Raw genomic sequence first — 17018 nt, 5'->3', positions numbered from 1 at the left:
ACATTTGACCTATCATGAGTGTTCTTTAAGACTTGGAAACACCTGCGATCCATGATGGACCTAAAAGGAGACCTAATTCCAAGGGTTAGGAGGTTACCAGAAAGTAGCAGGGTTTTTAAGTGTCAGGCTGAAACAGGACGTTAGAGATTAAGTCTAAGTAGTGGAGTGGCCATCTAGGCCAGTCCAACTTCTCCATAGACAAATGGAAAACTGTGAGGCCATGAAACTATGTTAATTACTGTTTCATGTCATTCGGTTTCTTCAAAGCCTCTGTGTTCTAGCCCTTTTGCAGTGACATCTTACATATCCCCTCAAGCATGGGTAATTGTTTGCCATGACAGATGAGACATTTTCTATCACATGGATAAAGAAGCTAAAAAAGCCAGTCTTAGAAAAATAACAAATCAGATGTTAAGAGAAAAAAATGTCTGCTAGTTTATTCCTTGTCCTGGGAAAGCCTAGGAGCATTCCTGGTTATGGGTTCAAAGTGATGTGCCCATATCTGTAAAATACTTATTTTTATACTTGTGTCAGTTTTAGTTGGGTTTCGTTACTCATAATAACATCATTATTTAAAATGTTTATAAACACTTCTCCGAATGTGTTACAGAAGAGCTATCACATCCATCCCCTGAAATAACACTCTTCTCAAAGTAGCTTGCACAGAACACGCAAGGGTCCTGTCTAATATAGCATATGATGCAATGATACATAGCAGCATTTTTCTGATAATGATCACTATTATTATTAAAGATTATTTGTTACAACTCTTGCCATTGGTACCAGTCCAAGAAGATCATACCCCTAGCCTCACTGGGGTATTCCTGAAACTCAACTGTCAGTATGGTCCTCAGAGATAGTTTGGATATGGTGATAAATCCTGGCCTTAATCTTTGCTGCTGATTATATGTATGGAACACATCTGTTCCTACTTCATTCATTCATTCATTCATTCATTCATTTGTTCATCTATTTACCTGTTCATCCTATTCGAAGTGCCACAAAATAAGAAAAAGAGTTTCCTATAAGTCAAATCATCTGACAACAAGAAATAGGGATTCTTCAACTTCCCTGAAGGAGCCTCCAGTGGAAGCCACTTGGGAGTGAGAAAATGGATTTGGGGTGGGGTTCTATGAAGGAAGGCTCATTAAATCTCTGCAGTTAGAAATTTCTTGCCTTTGGACAGTGCTTAGATGAGCCATTCCTGTCTATTGGGTACTTTACAAGCCTGAGCTGTCTCGTGTCCTGCCTGACCTCACATCAGCCTCCTGGCCCTCTCTGCATTTTGCCTGACATTAATCACCCTGTAACAGCTGCTGCCTCCTTCTCTGGTGCTGCCCCAAACTGCGCCTGCCTTCCAGCTGGCTTTGTAAGAGTATGCATCCAAAGGGCTGGAAGAAAATTTCTGCTTGTCTTTGCAGAGGGCGTTTTCCCTGATAGCATGACCTCTTCGAGTTGCAAAGAGTCTCTTTTCTGTAATCCTTGTCATCAGCAGTGGCTTTTTCTGCTGTTTTGAGTTCACCATTGCCAGAGAAAGCTGGAGCAGCAACACACAGCACGTAAGGAATGTGTCCTTGGAGGTGGATCACTTTTATCAGGCAGGGAACCAAAACACTACTCATTCTGCCTCTCCTGGGAATCACAGCCATAAAAGCACAAACTGCATGGAGAAGTTAGGTAGCTACACTAATATGCTCGAAAATGCCCCATTAAAGGCATCAGGGCAGGGAGTGGCCCTGGGCCAGTGCCATGGCAAGAGTCAGTGCTGAGCCTACAGGCTGGAGATCCCTTCTCAGGGCTCTGCCAGCAGCCCTGGGGGTGTGGTATTGCTGGATGTTTTACAGGGGTGGGACAAGGAAACCAGGGAGGGGCAAATGCTCCTGGGCCTGGCACTGTTGATTCTTGGTGACCCAATGCTATTCTCAGGACTGAGATAGTTCTACTTACAGAAGTGGAGCCGGGGCAGGAGGGGTGACAGGCAGGTCAGATGGGGGAGAGCAGTTTGCTTGAAGCAGCCTGAGCCCATGTGGCCAGGGTGGAGAATCAAAATCATTTTCCAAACTAGCAGCACAATCAGAATGGAATAAAGCGAAAGGAGCAAGCCCGGTTCAAATGAAAGCTGTGAGGGAATCTCCCTTTTCTGTGGGTTTGTGTAATTCTGGGGGTGATATCAGAGGGCTTAAAGCAGCTGCACGGGCTGAGCCTGGAGTCAGTGGAAGGGGTGTCTGCAATTTGCTAAGGCTGTAGAAATGTGAGCTGAGTTGGATACCTGATGTAGTTGGCTGTCCTTACTCTAAAACTTTGTCTTACGTGGATCTGTGGAATTATTATTTTTTTTTTTTGCTGTGATAATGAAATGTAGACTACTGTCACATCAAAAGCACCTATGAAATTTGCAAGCCTATAAACAATTCCCCTCTTTGAAGGTACTCTTCCTCAGGTGGAACAGGGGCTCTGGTGTCTCCACTCTGTTGAGTTCTGACTTGTCACAAGATGCAGGCTTGCTAGACTGTAGGCTGTGTTTGTTCTATCAGCATCTGTGCGGCTTCTGCAACCTGCCAATTCACCAATTAGGGGTGATTGTTTGGTTAAATGTCTTCCATCTTTTCTCCACAGCTGCTCTATGATATCTTTCCTGAGTATTTTTTTGTCATGTATTCTAATCATTTTGTCCTTTTCTAGCAGAAAAGGAAAACTCTGAAAGTCTTAAATGTTTTTTTATTTGATTTTTTTTTTTAAACACACAAGTCATAGTGAGCTGTGATAAACTTGAGAAAAACTATATAATACACATTTTGAGGTATGCCTAACCATTGGCTAAATCTGAAAAAAATAATGTAATGCAAATAAAGGATCTAGTAGTAAACAGGCCTGGATTCTTGTCCCATTTGAGTCTCCTATTAACAGAATGACCTCTGAAGTCACTTAGTCTCTTGGGGATTCACTGATCAAATGAGAGGTTGACTAGAGCAGCACTTCTCACACTGTCATGTGCACATGGAGTACCTGGGATCTTGTTGACATGCAGATTCTGGTTCAGGTCTGGTACGTGGCCTGGGAGTCTGCATCTCAGACAATGATGCTCTGCTTTTCGGACTTGAATAGCTAAGGCTTAGATGACCTGTAAGGATCTCTCGATCAGAATCTCCTTGGAAGTTTAAAAAGGACTCATAGAAAATACAGGAGCCCAGGCCCTACCTCTGGAGAGAATGAGATAATCTATCTGGTATGGGCCAAGGCATCAGCCTTTTTTCAAAGGCACTTCAGGTCATTCTGGCACACTGTCAGGGTTGAGTGTTACTATGATGGGCTCTAAGAGTCATTGAACAAATGTGTATACACAGACATACACATATATGTGTAGAATACATATGTGTGTACGTATGGGTATGCATATACACATACACACACATGGTAAGAGAGTGTTTCTTTTCAGAAGAGAGGGAGGTAGGGGGGGCTGGGAGAATGGGATGAAGGGTTAAAGAAATATAAATTAGTAGTTGATAGTTGGTCACCCAGATGGGGAGCATGGTAGAGTGAATGCAGTTAGCATTAATATGATGGCTAGGTGGAAGGCCGGGGGAGGGAGGGAACAATTGGGGAGATCGTTTCATGAACTATATAGAAGTCTAACCAATGTACTGTACACTTGAAACTAATTTAAATAAATAAATTTTTAAAAAGAGAGTGTTCCTTTTTATTCTTTGTCAGAGAATGAAGAAAATTAGAATCTTCCCCTTTTCTGCTTGTGATGTGTGAATAGGCATGGGAGAGAATGATCAGACAGCAAAATGATTCTCAGCCAAAAAGCCACAAGAGTAAACAAGACCAAGCCCTTTGCCTTGTGTAAACCATTGCCCGTCCAGACAGGCAGTGTAAGGCAGTGCTCCTGAGACAGGCTACTTAATGCAGAGCTCATCAGCCAAATAGGGCCTGTCAGATCTTGGGCCATGGCCTGACTGAGATTTTAAACTAAAACTCCCTCTGTCTTTATACCTAAGTAGCTAACACTATAAACAAATAGGGTTAAGCCATCTGCCAGTTCATAATTTGGGAACTTTATTCTAAGCTTGGAAAAGTTGAATACACTTACCATAGACCAGACACCTGCAATAAAAGGGGGAAAAAAGGTTTCCACTGTTTATTCAAACTGAAGAAGGAGGTTCAAGTGTCTGATTTCCATTGCACCATTCATCAGAAAAGCAAAAACAAGAGAAAATGGCTTTTTGAAACCACAGCTGTTTTCAAAGATGGTGAATTAAAAAAAAAAAAAAAAAAAAACACTATAAAGCCAAGGCCTCTGCTGAAAGAGTAAATGGCCCATTTGTTGAACTGCACCCTTGAAGAGTTTGCTTCAGGTTGGGCCTGGGGTGACTTGGGAAGGAGGGGCTGAATGGCTTATCTCATATTGTGATAAGAATTTGGACTTGGGAGGCAGTGGTGATTGGAAAGAGGGGAGAGGAGGAGAGAGAGGCATGAGCAAGGCCAGGACGTCCCCAACTAGATGTGGGTAGTGAGCTATGCCCAGTGCCGGTTGTCTGAGGGGCCCTTTGAGGACAGGTTGTCTATATGAGTGTCAGCTGTTATAACTTCTCCCTACAGCAGACTAGGTTGCTTCACAGGATCACAAGTGAAAGGGCTGGTCCCATGGGAATCACACCAGGGCCAGGATAAAGGAATACCCCCTGGGTCGGGAGAGGGGTAGGGCGGGAAGTGGGGCATAGAATGGAGAGTCCAGATTCCAGTGGGTCTGGGAATCAGAACTGAAGGAGCTGTGAGCACAATTCTTCCTGTCTTTGTCCCATTTGCAGAAATCTCAGGAGAGCCCTGGGCTTTCCACAGGACAAGGAACTGTGATTTGAACCTGTCTTATCTAGCCCTTAAAGGGGCAAGGCTACTCCAGCCAACATTAGGAGCACATTTCAAGTCAGGCTTATTGAGTGATGTGATGGAAGAAATGATTAAAATTATGCATTTTCCTTATGCCCGTGCTTTGAACTATTACCTGTTTATGGGCATTTGGAAGTAGTTGAACCCAAAATGTGTAGAGCATGGCTTATTTTAATATGAGTAACTAAGATGAGGGGATTTGTTGACTTGCTACTTGAGAAAAATGATTTATTGGGAATTTAAGCTCTGAGAGACTCAGAGGCTCCTAGACTGCACTTCCTCAGTATTATGACTTTGGCAACTTGTGGGAACCCTGACCTTGATATTTGTCCAGGGAGGCGCAGGGCTTTCATCCCGAACCACACAACTGAAGACTGTACTCATTTTCCATTTCTGAATGCTCAGAGATCAGCGAAGTCACAAGTTTTGAAGAGTTACAGAGTTATTTGGCAGAAAGAAATTGCAGTCTTGGAAAAAGTTTAATAAGTTTGAATCATGCTTAAAGTTTCTGTAGCTGCTGTTGGGATTTTAGGAAAAGATTTCCATATAGTTCAGTAATTTCCTGGGAAAATTGGTTTCCTTAGTTATGAATGTGAATTTAAAACACACAATGAAAATAATGCACTAATACATTTTGCACCCAGTGCATGGTCCAGGGTGCTGGTAGCAGGGCTGCGGTGCAGGACTCTGTGGAAGGGCCCGTTGGGATTGAAATCCTGGCTGAGCTCCACTCCCCCACACCTCTGAGTGGGGCTGCATCTGCTGGGGAGGAAGGCTGCCTTTTTCTAATGCACCTGCCCAGATGGGGCACTTTTTCCTACTTTACACAAGGGTGGTGTGTAAGCAGGCAATTGAAAAACCTTAGCAAATGATGCCATATGATGGTGGGACTCATGTTCCCCTAACAGGGTGGAATATCCTTATGCTGGTGCCCCACTGAGGGAGGCCAGAGGAAACCTGGTGTGCCTCAGCATGGATCCCTTTGGACTGATCAGTTCTCAGTTGCCTTGGGAAAATGAAAATACGTTAGCAGACTTGTTATTTAACTCTAGATGGCACACTTCCAGATATTCCTGAATTTGCATGGGCTTGCCTTATCAGCGTATTACATTTTCAAAAGCTTAAAGATAAAAATGTATTATGCCCATGTGGCAGCCTAGGGTCTTTGGAGTTTTGGACACCAGACTGTAAGCTCTGTGTGGCATGGGCTGGGTTCCATCCTGATCAGTGCTGCATATCCTGCCTTTAGCACACTGTTTGCTATAGAGCATGCACTTGATAAATGTATTTAAATTGAAGGATGCGTACATGATGCCCCATGGAAGCAGGCTGGAACAGACAAGAAAAGGCAAACTTCACGTGGTGATTGACCAAAGATATTTATTTGAGGGAACATTTCAAACAATTCTTGCTTTAAAAGGACTTTTCAGGGAGCTGGATTTTGTGTTAGTAGTAGAGCTAAGAGTCAATAAAACTTTATACGATTACATGGTTATATGTATTCAAGCATCAAAGTGTCTTTATTGATGATAGAGTTGCCTGAGAAACATGTGTCTAGGGCATTCGCTATTTCATTGAGTATCTACTATGCTTGATACTAGGAAGGTGCAGATGTCCAAGGCACAGTTTCTGTGCTCACATTGCACACCGGTGTAGTGGAGGAATGGGCACTGGAACAGATGTTTCTAATAAGGGGTGTCAAATGCCATAGCTGAAATGCTCAGGGTTCTATGTGAGCAAATGGAAGGCATATCTAACCCAGCCTGAATGGGATGAGGGAAGACTTCCTAGAGGAAGTGGCCATTTTGGATCCCTCTCAATATAGTACATGGTTCTTTTGGATTGGGTGGGTTGTAGCTTTTCTATTCTCATTCTTCTAAGATGTGGTCCCACTAGAAGTTCTGTCCTGGGCTTGGCCATCCCCACTTCCATGGAAAGAAGCTCACATCTGGGAGAAGATTGCACCTGACGAAAACTTTACCACTTCCTCTCCTGCAGCTGCTACTTGACCCATTGCCAAGGAGACCAGAATTACACTTAAATATCTTTCTCTTAACACAGGCCACAGTTTGTTGACAAGAGCCTTGTGTATAGCGATTTTAGAATTAAAAATAACCACTTATTTAAATATTTTAGCTATAACGTTTTCTGATTCTAAACCAGTCAGATTCTCAGATTAAGAACCTGATTTAATGTTGTGAAGCTTAGAATTTTCCTTTCAAGGAGAAGAATTCAAATAAATGTATTCCATTCCTTAGTGTTCATTTTGTGAAGGATAATAAGACAGGAAGACATTACAAAAAGTGAAACCCTCTGTCCTTGTTGGTGGTAGTAAAATAAAGAACAAAAAATTAATTTGGATTTGGAAAGTACCAATCAATTGAATGACAATAGTCTCATTTTAAATAGAGCTTACAGTATATATGTAATCATCTGTTCAGTGTACCCACATCCTGTTCTTGCTTAGGATGAATTTTGAGGGGAGAAAAATTTAAACTTACTGGTTATTAAAACAAGAGGCTAATAATATTCTAGATAGCAGGTGCTACTCAAGGCACTTATTGGCTGGTTCATAGAGAGCTCAGCTGCTTGGAGAGCTGGGACTGTGGTCACCAGCTGAAGTGGGGGAAATAAGACACAATGGTTGGCAGAAAATCCAGTTACTTACAGAGCATTTCAATCTGGATGACCCACTTCGAACACTTCAAACTCAACCTTAAAACCAAAACTAAACCCATCATCTTCCACCTTAAACCTACTCTGCCTCTTGCGCCCCCATACTGATAAAGAATGTCACCATCTATCCAGTTACCCAGAGTAGAAACTTGAACATTTTCCGTTATTTCTCTTATTTCTTCATCTTCTTGCCCCCCACTTCTTCTAAGAACTTAACAAATCCCATTAGCTCTATTTTTCAAATATTACTGGAATTTGTTCACTTTTTTCCCCATCCCTACAGCTACTTGCCTATCTCAGACATTCATCATCTTTCACCTGGCTTGTTGGAAGGTAATGGATTTCTGATTTCCCCATCCCCCTTCTTACCCTATTCCAAGCCATCCTCCATGCAGCATCCAGAGCTGATCTTAAAGTGCCCATCTAATTGTCCCTCCCTTGCTTAAAACCATTCAGTGGTCCTATACTGCTGTCCAGCTAATGTCCAGGGTTCTATGGCTCACACAGCCTTTCAGAAGCAGGCCCCGGGGGGACATCTTTCCAACTTTGTCTGTAGCCCACCCCAACTTCCATGCTACAGTCAGTTTCCCTCAGGTTTTGAATCCTTCTTGTTCCCTCTTGCCTTGAAGCTTTTTCTCATATTCTCTCTTATGTTTGAAATACTTAACGATCTTCTACTTATCTTTCACATTTCAAATTAGATGTGACTTCCTTTATCGAAAGCTTTCTTTGACTTCCTTAAGTCTACAGCAGGTTTCCCTTTTATAGGCTCCCATACTAGATGTCCTCCATCATAGCCCTTATTCTGGTTGTCATTTCTTGTCTTAGTCCTCAAGTGGATGAGGCAACACCCGAAGGTGGGGCTCTCTCTGTCTCAGATGGTGCTCAATAAATATTTGTCTATACTTCCAGGGAAGTCTAAAAGAGGAAATTGCTCTCAGGAAAATTTGATAACAAATCTATTATGATTAAAAAAATTTAAAGAAATTTTGTTCCCAACCTTATCTACATTCTGTCCTCCAAGTGCTGTAAAATTTTGACAATGAGTGTGTGTAATGGGATAGCCTGGTATGGTAGAAAAAGCCCTAGACTTGGCCAACATTCGCTGAACTCTTATTATATGCCAGGCTATGTTCTAAGCACATTACAGATATTAATCCCCACACTCATTTTAATCCTCATAATAGTTCTACCGGGTATGTACTGTTATCTTCATTTGGCAGATGAGGAAATCGAGGCACAGAGAATCAGACCTCAGTTCAAATCCATGCTCTGTCACTTATTAGCTGTGCGACCCTGGGCAAAAAAATCTTTCCTTTTGAACTTTCATCCCCTGAGCTATAAAACGGAGATGGCACTGCTGATGACTTCCAAATTTTTAGTTTTATAGTTTTCTTACACACACTGGCCTTCCATAGGTCAATTTTGAAGGCTGCCGATGCGCTGTTGTATATCAGTGGACAAATGAACATGAGCTGCAGCAAGGTGACCTTCCAGCCCACCAATTACTAGTTCAGCTTTAGTAGCATAGCCAGCATGTTTGTTCGATTAAATATTTTATTGTAATTTCCCGTTATTGTATTATAAAACTGTGTGGAAAATTAAAATAAAACTTCTTATGCTGGCGATTAGTAAGAATAACAATTATTGAGAACTGTACTGGTTATTCAACAATTGTTTTTCAGCTTTAAACTCACTCGTATATCCTGTTTTGTGATGCAGGGGCGGGACTCTAGAAACCACGTTTTTCTTTTGTCAGCTCCTTCCTTTTAGGATCTGTCAATAAGGGACATTAGAGGGAGATCACAGGGCTAGATGAGGAAGAAGGAACTTACTCTTTCCTTTTTGCTTCTGATTAATTTTTGGTTGGCTTCCTGTTCTCGTTATTAGCATTCAACAGTGCTGCTTCTTCACTCCAGCAGAGGCAGTTCATTCCAGAAGCAATTTGTTATGGGTTGGATTGTGTTTCCCTAAAATTCATATACTGTAGTCCTAAACCCCAGTACCTCAGAATGTGACCATCCTGGGAGACAGGGTCTTTATACAGGTAATCAAGTTAACATGTGGTTGTTAGGGTGGGCCCTAATCCAATGACTGATGTCCTTGTAAGAAGAGGAAATTTGGACACTGAGAAACGCATAGAGGAAGGACAATGTGAAGGGCCATTGGAGAAGATAACCATCTACAAGCCAAGGACAGAGGCCTGGAACAAATCCTTCTTCACAGCTTTTAGAAGGAAGCAATCCTGCTGACACCTTAAAGACTTCTAGCCTCTAGAACTATGAGACAATAAATTTCTGATTAAGTCACACAGTCTGTGGCACTTTGCTATGGGAGCCCTAGCAAATAACATGCAGTTCAATCTAGTTGGGTTTTACCAGCTTGCAAAGACAACAAAATTACATCCCCACCGAGACACCAGCACAGCTGGCAGCCACGCTTCTCAGAAGTCTGGGTCTTAATCCATTGGGACTCTTCTCCAAGCGTCTAAAAGTTAATAATTCCAACCTCTCCCCCTTTTTCTCCTACCTGTATGAACTGCTTCCTGCTGTTGCCACTTCTGTGATAGCTTAGTGTTCTTTTTGCCTTTTCAGTTATTTAATGAACAATTCTTTATTACCTAGTTAAACATTACCTAGTTAAATATTTTCACTAGGTATGTTATCTAGGTAACATACCTAGTGAAAATAACCGGAGCTTTGGGGACAGTTTCCTGCTGGCGGAGCATTGGGGGGTGACCCAGGCCTAGCAGAGCTATTAGTGGGTCTGAAAGGAGGGGCACTGAGCCAAAAAGAATTATTCTCAAGCCTTAAAAACTAAAGCCTTTCTAGATTTTAGACTTGCTTGGGACCAATCATCCCTTTCTTCTTTCCTATTTCTCCCTTCTGGAATGGGAATATCTATCCTATGCTTATCCTACCATCATATTTTGGAAACACATTACTTGTTTGGTTTCATAGTTGACAGGTGGAGAGGAATTTTGCCTCAGGATGAATCATACCTCTAGTCTCACCTACATCTGATTTAGGTGTTTAGATGAGAGTTTAGACTTTAGGCTTTAGAGTCGATGCTGGAATGACCTGAGAATTTGGGGATGTTGAGATGAAACGAATGTATTTTGTATGCAATAAGGACTTGGATTTTGGGGGGACAGAGGCAGAATGCTATATACTGAAATTCATATCTTGAGAGCCCTAATCTTTTCTGGCATTGTCTTGTCCCTGCCGTGTTGGGTCCCTCTCCTCCAATGCTAGGGACAAGAACCATAAAATTCTCAAATTTAGCACAATAGAGACAAACATGGCAACTTTTAAGCAAACTGAGAAAGGCAGATTTTATTTTTTCCTTTGAATGCACATTAAACTTAAACCTGTTTGTCAAGTGTTCAATGGTTAAGGAAAAAAACGAAACAGAAGAACATAATAAAATATATAAAAGGAGTTATGTAATTTAGGGTACCTAATTTTTTCATAGTAGCTCACAGGTTCCACATATTGTTTCAGAGTTTTTTTGTTCACATGTTGGCCTCATTAGGCCAGGAGCTCCTTGAGGGCAGGGCTGGGGGATATTTAGTCACCTCTGTATTTCCTACTGTCCAGCACTGTGGCTGGCTCATGCCTGGCATTTAATAAATAGTGATTAAACTTAAATTCTGGAAAAGGGCCTGTTTGAACTCCCCATCATCAGTTGCATCTTGGACCTGTCAAAGGCCCAGGGTAGAGGCTGTAGAGAAAGGGGGCAGCCTTGTGAAAGTACTGTGCTTTGTCCAATTTAGATATAGAAATGACTTTCCATTAAGGTGGGTTATTTTGAGAGGGTGAGACATGATTTACATGTCAGTCAGTGGTCAAAATTGTTCTCAAGTCTGGAGGGAATTTATGTCTCTGCTTTTTATTTGCGTAGAGTTTGAAACTTTCGTTATTTAATAATAGTATTTTTTTTTTTTTTAGCACTGCTGTATGTCAGGTGTGGTGCTAAAGACTTTTCATAATGAACTCTCATTTAATAACCACAACAATGTTATGGGATGGATAGTACATCTCATAGATGAAGAAACTGAGGATGCACAAAATTTAGCAAATTGCCCAAGGCCACACTATGGGAAATATAATAACTGGGATTAAAACTTGGTCTTTCTGACTCTAGATTTTGGCCCTTTCCAATAGTCTTCTGCTTATCCACTCAAGTGGAGCCCCTAGACCTTGAGAATAGGGTGATGGCTCTTTTCTCTCTCCATGCTGGAAAACTTTCTCAAGGTATAACATTCAAATCTCAATTTTCCCTCCAGGAAATTGATGGCTAAATTTTCCAGTCCCCGGTTAGAATTGGTTAATCCACCTTCCCCTTCTCACACACCTTGCTGAAGGAGCTGATTTGCAAAGTGGCGATGCGATTCAGAAACAAGCAGGGAGTATCTTTAAGAGCCATCGCTTTTAACACCTCTTGCTATATTTGGACTTGGAAGGGTTAATATGATGATTGACTATGTTATGGATAGACTATTGATTGTATAGGGCACCTTTTAATAATATTTTCTCTTTTCATCCATAATACTGAGCAGCAGTGTTGTTAGCTCAAACTGGGGTTTGTCTGAAAGTCCTTCCTAAATGGTTTTGGAATGTGCTGAAATGTTTCTACATATATATATATATATATGTGCATGATTTACTTTTTTACTTACAGATTACCAGTCTGTTCTGGCATGCTTCTAATGATATCAGAATCACCTGGATCAAAGATAGCCAATGTGGATGCTCTGTAGTATTTTTCACATGTGGTGCTCCATTCAATATTATTGCCACTGTAGTGATGGATACCAGTCTTGGCCAATGTGGCGTAGTACTCTATTTCAGATTTGCTCAAGGCTGGGCAGTCTTTGGTGAGGATGACCAGTTTTGTTTTGCCTTTCTGATCATTTTCAGAGTCTCTTTGTACCCCAGTGTGTACTTTGCACTTTTCACAACAAGTCAGAGCCTAGAGTTGATTGACTCCGGTGACTCTTTCATCTTCTTTGCAGCCACTATCTTCCTGCCTTAGGTATGAGCTGGCCCCCAACCAAGAGCAGCCACCAAGGTGGCCAGGGAGCAAGAAAGGCTGCTTCTACATATTTTTAAAAAATCATAAAAAATCAGAGCTACTGGATTATATTTATTGTATCAAGTTTCTAGTATGTTAAGTCTAGAAGAATTTAGGTTAATTTAGGAACCTTTGGATAATTTGGGCAATACACCCATGGATATACATGAAAGCTTCTCTTGCAATGGAGATATAGAAAAGATATATATTTTTTTAACCCAATGGTTTTTTTTCTTCTTTTTTCTCTCTCATCTAAAAGTGTACTGAAATTCTGTTTCCGTATCTTGAAATTTCAAAAAGACTCAATCATGTTTCTTTACTCTAGATGAAATGTCCTAAGTGTGAGAAGGCCATCTGGCTGTTTCAGATTGAGATGGATTGGAAGTCCCCTTTGCCCACATCCCTTGCCCTGTGCTATGCCTTGGTCTTATCCTCAGCTGATCAGGTTCGCACTTCAATTCTAATCGTTCACCCAGAGGTGACTATCTCTGTCGGATTTATTTTCTCAGTTGGAGGCTGTTAAAAGATTGAGACCCTGGGGAGGCAATGGCATGGGTGTAGAAGTGCAGTGGTGTCGTGTCCCTTGTACTAGCAGTGTCAGTGGTGCGAACTACAGCATCTTATACTCGGGGATGAGGAAAGCGGCATCCTGACCAGGCCGATCCTTCAGGGTGATTTTCAGCCTGTTCTCAGCTGCATTTTTCAAGCTTTGTTCGTCAGTCAAGCTAGAGATTTTGTGTTCCCTATAAATCCCCCAAACACTAAAAAATTTTTTTGCCAGTAAATATTGTTTAATGAATGGGTAGACGAATGAAGCAAGTGTTCTTTAACTGTTTTATGAAGATAGAATTTTTCTTCAGTGGAAATTCAGTCATCCGAGTGAGGTACAAAGCAGTCCTTTGGATATATATATCTCAATACCACCAGAGGTATTTAAATTTAAAAATAAAGGTAAAATTTTATCAGTTTAGCATCATCTCTCTCTGGAAGTTCTTATGTGCAGATCACTCAGACATGCTTGTGGGTAGGTTGGTGTTATTTATTAAATTTTAGATGTTCAGCTTATTGTTATTTCAAGGGAAGAGATCTGGGGACATCTCTCACTCTGCCATGCTTCTGATGTTACTTGTCCATTTAAAATTTTAAATGTAAAAGAATAGTGTAATGAGCTTCCATAACCCTTTGCTTTATCTCTCTTTAGATAAAACATTTTCTTTGCTGAACCATTGAAAGAACCATTGATGCTTTACCCTTTACCTCTTGAGTACAAGGACACTCTCCTACATAATCACAATGCCATCTCACATGCAAGAAATGTAATCTTCATATAATATCACTGAGTATAGTCATTATTCAAATTTTCCTTAGTTCTTAAAATGGCTGTTATAGCTACCCATTTTTTTTTTTTTGGCAATGAAATCAAACCTTTAATATAATTTTATGCTCGATTAATCTATACATAAACTGAAAATGTCTTAGATTATTTCAAATATCCCGGGACTCAACTCGAGTTAACTTTCTGTTTGAAACTCAAGTTCATATTTAATACCATTTCATCTAAGGATATTTTGAAACATGTGACATTGGATGTTAATACTTTTGGAACTCTGGATTACCCTCTGCCCAATATTTCCAACTTTAAAACTAGAAAGAAAACTCTTTTTTTGTTTTAGCTGTTTTTGTTGTTGCTGTTTTTTTTTTTAACGTGTTAACCATTTTTAAGTGTAGAGTTCAGTAATTTTAAGTTTATTAACATTGTTGTGCAACCAATCTCCAGAACTCTTCTCACTTTACAAAACTATAACTCCACACCCATTAAACTGTAACTCCCCATTCCCCCTCTTCCCAGCCCCTGGCAACCACCATTCTGCTTTCTGTCTCTATGAATTTGACTACTATAGATACCTCCTAGTAGAATCATGCAGCATTTATCTTTCAGGGACTGGCTTATTTTACTTAGCTTAATTTCCTCATCCTTATTGTAGTATATGGCAGGATTTCTTTCATTTTTAAGGCAGAATAATGTTTTATTTTATACACACACACACACACACACATACACACACACACACACACCTCATTTTGTTTATTCATTCATAAGTCAGTGGACTCTAAGTTGCTTTCGCTTTTTGAGTATTGTAAATAAGGCTGCTATGAATATGAATGTGGGCGTTGTATTTATTTTTAAATCCAGGACCCAAACAAGAATTACACATCCAGTATTGTGCTAATATATTAAGTTTCTGCTAAAAATCAGCTAGTGCTGACTTGTTGCTAATCACCAGGGACTCAGACTCTACTCAAATGTGCATGAGATGGCATAGCTTTCTTGTACGTAATAGAGCTTGATTTATAAACCAGTTTAAATGCTGCTTCCCACTTCTGTTGTTTCTTTGCATTAGCCTTATTCTCAGGGCTTTTCTCCATTCTTATATCCCTCCTCATTCTGCCTCAGGGAAAATGGTGAATTAGGAAATTGAAACTGTGTGTGTACATGGCCCAGTGCTCTCTGATTTGCACCTCTTGGGGTGAGGTGGGTTGGGGACCAGCCCTGGTTCAATGTTGCTACAACTGCGTGGATAATCTTTTGATTATTCAGTTTGACTCTCCAATTTAGCTACCACTTATGTGGTCCTCATCTCCTCATTCTTTGTTTCACTTCTCAATTGGTTTGTCTCCAGGATGGAGAAAGGTTGCTGTTTATTTGGCTCCTTAAAACACCTCAGTTATCAGGGAGATACCTGGATCTTAACCTTGGCCATTCACCTGCACAGTAGACACCATCCTGATGCATTTGTCTGCTCAGGATGTCAAGTTACAATTTAGAAGATAGCTAGGTCTGTGTAGACCCCTGAAAAAGAACGTGGTGTTTACGAAGAGATATTCGCATTTAACTGGTTGGGCTTTCCCCTCTTCTAGGGACATTCCTATTGAGGTCACTAATTCCAGCTGTGAGAAGTAGAGTTCTCTTGCTACCAGCACAGGGATCATCTAACTCTTTTTAGAAACTGTTTAGAAAAAAAATATTGTTTATTACTGAAGACTTAAGAAAAACAGAAAACCACAAAGAATAAAACAAAAAATGCATAAAAATTTGTTACTCTAAGATGACCACTTTTAGTATTTTGGTATATCAATTAATATCTCCAACCCAAACTTCTTTGAGCTCCAGACTATATTAAATATCTCACCTGAGAGCATTTACATCTTGAATGTCTCAGACTCCAGACTCAGCATGACCAAGAATAAACTCATATTGTTCTCCCCCAAACCTATTGCCTTCCTAGTGTTCTCCGTGTCAGACCGTTTGCATTAGAAACCTGAGCCATCCTTGAAAATTCCTTTTCCTTTATGAAGGAATGGAATAAAAATTCATTCCACGTGCAATTCATCGCCAAATCCTCTTTATTTTAACTTTCATATAGGCTTAAGATTCATCTGCTTGTTTCTGTCTTCAGCACTACTCCTCAGTCGGTGCTGCCACTACATGCCATCTGAATTAGTGTGAAAGATTCCACACTGGCCTCCCTTCTCTCCTAGATTATCCATGCTGGTCCATAGTAATTTGTTCTTCATACAGAGAATGATATTTCAAAGTGAAAGTCTGATTATAGCTTCCATGGCCACCCTCAAATGCTCCCACGATCCCTTAGTGGTAAAGACAAAACTGACTTGACCTATAAGTTCCTGCATGATGTGGCCCTGACTACCTCTCTGGCCCCATCTCACACCATTCTCTGCCTGACTTTCTTCACTCCAACCACATGGCCTTCTTTCAGTTCCTTATATGTGCTATGGTTCCTCCTACCACTGGGCTTTGCCTCTGCCGTAGCCTCTGCCTGGACAACTGTTCATGTACGTACTACATACTCATCCATCACAGCTCAGTCATCAGAGAAGCCTTTGCTGACCCTGCAAGACCCTGATAAAACTCTCCACCAAGTGCACCTCCTGCATAGCACTTAGAATGATAGCAGTGTGTGTATTTGTTTTTTAGTGTTGGTCTTCCACACCGGACTGAGTGCTCCTTGATGGTAGGAACTGTGTCGCTTTTGTACCCTGTGCATCTAGAACATGCTCATTAAATATTTGATGAATAAGTAAATGCCTTTCTTTCTGGTCTTTCACATATACTCATATTTGCAAAAGTAGGAGTATTCTGTGCCTACCATTTTATAGCCTTTTCCTCCAACTTAACGATAAGTGTACATTTGGGGGCTGTTCTTACTAACAAAAACCAGTCTTTGGAATTTTCGCTGTTTTTATTTTACTCCTTGACTCTTCATTTGGAAAGTCCATTTTAGAGCTGGATATGGATAACAAACCTGAATTAGTACTGCCCGAAGCTACGTACCTAATCTTTTTTCAGGATCCAT

At 40.8% G+C, this 17018-nt stretch overlaps 1 pseudogene; it reads right to left on the bottom strand.

Moving 5' to 3' along the window:
- Positions 1–10760: 10760 nt before the first annotated feature.
- Positions 10761–17018, bottom strand: LOC107507007 (annotated as a pseudogene).

Source organism: Rousettus aegyptiacus, unplaced genomic scaffold, assembly GCF_014176215.1.
Source record: "Rousettus aegyptiacus isolate mRouAeg1 unplaced genomic scaffold, mRouAeg1.p scaffold_m13_p_4, whole genome shotgun sequence".
In the NCBI taxonomy this organism is placed as follows: Eukaryota; Metazoa; Chordata; class Mammalia; order Chiroptera; family Pteropodidae; genus Rousettus; species Rousettus aegyptiacus.
The sequence above is the reverse complement of the archived record's forward strand: the minus strand, read 5'-3'. Positions and strand labels throughout refer to the sequence as shown.